The following is a 4,549-nucleotide window of genomic DNA, read 5'->3' as shown; positions in this document are numbered from 1 at the left end:
CTATCATAAATAATGTTGCAATAACCATAGTTGTGTTGGTAGTTTTAGTATGGTCTTGTTCATGATCATTTGGGTAAATCCCCAAAAGTGGGATTACTGTGTCATAGGGGAGTTTTATGTGGAGTCTTCTGAGGAACCTCCATACTGCTTTCCAAAGTAGTTGAACAAGTTTATACTCCACCAAGAATGCAGTATGGTTCCTTTGTGGCCACATACCTTTCAGCATCTGTTGTAAAAATATGGAAGGTTCCAAGAATTTGCATGTCATCCTTGTACAGGGTGCATGCTATTCTTCTCTGTATCAATACAATGTTAGTGTATATGATGCTAATTTGAGCACAGAACATTTTTTATATATAAAGCATAATTTTATTGATTTCATTAAACTAGACAATTCAACAAAAAGCAAGTTCAAAAGAACAGTTGTGAAATTTTAGAATCATGTATTTCTTACATAAGCACACATTTAAGAATAAAATCAAGATAGACATGTCAAAAACAAAATAATTCCAGATATTTGTAGTTCAAGAGATGTGTAGGAGGAAGAATTCAATTATTCTATACAAGGCACCTGTCAAAATGATCATTGAAGCAAATGTTAAGTTTTGTTAAACGTTTTAATGTTTTAAATATGCTTAATTTTGGGATTTTGCTTATATATGCCAAAAATAGGACTGTTTGCCAGGTATAAAACTTTTCTGTAAAGTATTTAAGATTTATGGTAGCAGATATTAAGTACTAAGTATGTACATTTCAGAGTTTATGGAAACTTTATTAATGAGAAGTTGCAAAGTCTTTGTGTAAAGAAGAAGATTTAAGAGTTAAGATTTTAACTACACAGTTTCTGTTAAAACTTTAGGGATTCCTTACTTTATTTGTTAGCAAGGAGTAAATGATGATATAAGCCATAATGTACACATGTATGTTACTATTCACACACATACATATACACATGTATACATGCACACATGGAGAAAGACACACAATTACAGCCAACACAAGTTTCACCAGTTGTTGAATATACCTTAAACGGAATACTTGGAACAATAAATGTTGAAGATGTATTTGTCCCTAAGAGTTCATTTACCACTCCTCTTATCTTAAAACAGGAATTTTTAGAGAGATTTGACTTACAAAATGCAGTACAAGTGATAGCAAGTCACTTGGAAATCTCAGTAAGTATAAGTCATATGGTGTCTCCCTGCTCCTCAGGGAATGCTTACTCTTGTAGACACTCTCAACAACCAAAGTAGCAGGAGAATACCCTGGTAAAGAGTAAAGTTATAAGGGTTTAAATGGCATCCTTACTTAAGCTCTTTTTCCAACATGAATTCCTAGGCAGATGAGTGAGTCCTCAGAAATCTGGACTCTACATATAATTTTAACTAACCCATGTGTAAATTCCTATGTGAGAAATGCTGACTAAGGTCTTGCTGATTTCCTGGCCAAGAAAATAAGAAAGAAAAAGAAAGTATTTTTAATGTTTTAAAGTTTGAGAATAATTTGTAACCTGTCAATAAATGTGTAGAACACAATTATACCAACTGACAAAAAAATGATGGCATTTCATTTATGTGCTCTTGGACTTGGACAGTGATTTTAGATGTGTCTACACAAGCAGAATCAGCATAAATCAAGCCAGCATTTCTTCATTTAAGATATAAGGATACTGGTTGACCTATTTAACAGTGAAATATACAAGACATTCTACTAGAGGATGGGTGAAAGGGGGAGGTGGAGAGGTGTGAAGGGAAGGGCTGGTAGGGGAAAAACAAAGGAGGAGGTAATAATGCTCGATAAGAAATATACTCATTTCCTTACTTATGTAACTGTAACCCCTCTGTACAGTATTTATAATAAAATATATGTTAAAAAGATACAAGGAAAACTTCTGTGCTTATGTGAAATTGTATTTGTCACTCAATATGAATAAGGTATTGATTTTAGAACCACAGGCTTATTACTTTGGATACTCAAAAACTCTACATGATCACAATATATTATTTACATTAGAATCTGCCCACAACTAGTGCAGTATAATTGCTATGAGAATTTTTTACTACATTCTATGTTTGTAATGAAAACTAAAAGTGTATGCACTATAAACAGATACAAGTTTTTTCAGATAAATTTTGTATGCAGTTTGTGGATGGAATATGGAGAGCAATTTTGAAAAGCACAAATTTCATCAAAAAGACCAGTCTGCAAATTGTAACAAGGAGCTAATACAGCATCATTGAATAGTATGGAACTCCAAGGAGAACTACTTGAATTGAGACAATATCAGAAAATGTAACAATCCAAAGACTTTTTAGAAATGCAGCTGCTAGATTTCTCATGTAGAGCTTTCATAACTGTTTGTGGAGCACAAATCAGAACCTTACTGAAGTGTAGATGGTTTTCCCTCAACTTTCTGTCATGATCAGTCACTATCAATGAATATATACCTAATCTTGAATAATCCTCTAATAAAATGTTGATGGAGGGACCGGAAGGTTGGCTCAGTGGTAGAGTGCTTGCCTTGCATGCATGAAGCCCTGGGCTCGATTCCTCGGGACCACATAAGCAGAAAAGAGCCAGAAGTTGCTCAAGTGGTAGAGCACTAGCCTTGAGCTAAAAAGGTGAGGGACAGTGCCAGGGCCAGAGTTCAGCCTGCATGACCGACAAAAAAAAAGTGACCAGGGACTAATACCTTGGTAGTCAAAATGTTGATGGAGTGTTTATATGCACAAAATCTCGGAAGGCTAACTTGTTCCAATTAGGACAGTCTATTCTTTGATTCAGCCGAGAGAAAACTTGGTAAAAATCCATTTACAACCTTCTGAATAATTCTGATTCTGCCCACATAACTTATCTATCCATACCTGTGCCTGAGTGAAAGGATTTGAAAAGAATTTGTCATTTAAAATTTAAATTTAGGGTTCCTGGGAGATAGCGGAGGAGAAGCTGGAAGCTAAACAAGCTCTCACATAGAAAGCAGTTTTAGTGCTCCAGTGAAGAGTCCTAAGCCAGAGAATCACACCAAGTGTGCCACCCAGTACAGAGAGTTAGGCCAGAGAGGGAACATCCAGGCAAGGAGACAAATCTGAGCACTTGCCAGCAGCCGTGGTTGCGACTGTGGTGGGGGCGGTGGTGGCTGTAGCCGCCATACCTGCAACACAGAGAGTCTAGGACAAAGGCACCAGACACAGCAGGCGAGAGTATTCTACTCAACACCAGCAAGAACTGGCAAGGAGCAGACATCTTCATCCTTCAGATCGCAGGCCAGAGATGACCCAGGAACCAGATTCCTGTGTGAGTAGAAGCCTGAATTCCTCACTCCTTCTCAGAGAGCAGAGACGGGAAGGCAACCCCTCCCTGCCCACTACCAGAGATCTCCCCCTTTGATACTGGCAAAGGCCTGGCTGTGCAGCTAGCTCCAACTCAGTCCTTGAATGAAAACAAAAAGTCATTTAGCAGGTCACAGGAATCTAACCTGAACTGCCAGGCTCAGTTCCACCCAGGGAAAATTCACCGAGCCCGGGCCTGCATCAGCCCCAGGAGTGGCTTTCTTCATTGGGTAAACAGAGCCAGAGGCTGCCGCTCCCTACAACAGCCTAGACAATCAATTGAAATTCAGTAACAGTAAACCCTGAGAATGGCTTCTGGCTGGGCTCTGTGACTGCCTCAGAAGCTAGCCCCTCAGAGCAAAGCTACTGTTTGCTGAAAGGCCTCAACACTGCCCAGAACCTAGCCCCATCACAGCATCTCCAAATTAGAAGAAACAGCCATCACCCTCTTTTGGGATACTCGAAGCAGATATCCCTCACATTGAACTAGCCTGGGAGGAGGATGACAATATCCTTGGTAAAGCAAAGCATTTTTCTGCCTACTCAAACAAACTGACTTAAGAAAACAACCAAGTTACAGGAAAATAAAACACAACAAGCAGATTAGAGACTCCAAAAAGAGACTGGTTATGGACACAAGGGAGATACAGGATCTTCCCATCTCACCCCAAAAAAGCAAAGTACTCTTTTGGTAACTTTTATTAATTTTTTTAATTGTGAAAAAAACTGTACAGAGGGGTTACAATTACATGGTCATGATAATGAGTACATTTCTTATCAAGCATTGTAGCCGCCTCCTTTGTTTCCCCTTCCCATCCCTTCCAAGCCTTCTCCTGCCCTCCCATCAAATCCTCCCCCCACCCCCCCCAATAAAGCTGTAAAGTTCGTTTTCGACATGAGAACTTGTACTTCTCATTGTTGCAAAGGGTCCAACTTTATCCCTATTTAAACGAATTGTTTTCCCCTTCCCCTCCACAAATTACATCGAAATCAAATACAGTGAAAGCAGGCGTTATACTGTGGGGGAGGTTCATACAAAGCAACAAAGAAATAATCTTATGAATGCATTAAAAACAAATCCATGAAAGAAAAAAAAAACCATTTAAATTCGTATCTTAGGGTTTATTTTCTTAACTTCACTTATCTGAACTTTCTGTTTGACTCATACATATACTAACTATTGCAAATAAGGGAAACCATGGGACCTATGTTTCTTTGGG

The 4,549-nt window shown here is 38.4% G+C and overlaps 1 non-coding gene across 1 annotated transcript; it reads right to left on the bottom strand.

The window, feature by feature from the left end:
* Nucleotides 1-233: 233 nt before the first annotated feature.
* Nucleotides 234-340, bottom strand: LOC122127506. The gene has a single exon (XR_006151181.1). It is a non-coding gene; the product is annotated as a U6 spliceosomal RNA (small nuclear RNA).
* Between the last annotated feature and the right edge of the window lie 4,209 nt (nucleotides 341-4,549).

Source organism: Dipodomys spectabilis, unplaced genomic scaffold (assembly GCF_019054845.1).
Source record: "Dipodomys spectabilis isolate Male_0828 unplaced genomic scaffold, ASM1905484v1 ptg000301l, whole genome shotgun sequence".
NCBI lineage: Eukaryota > Metazoa > Chordata > Mammalia > Rodentia > Heteromyidae > Dipodomys > Dipodomys spectabilis.
The sequence above is the reverse complement of the archived record's forward strand: the minus strand, read 5'-3'. Positions and strand labels throughout refer to the sequence as shown.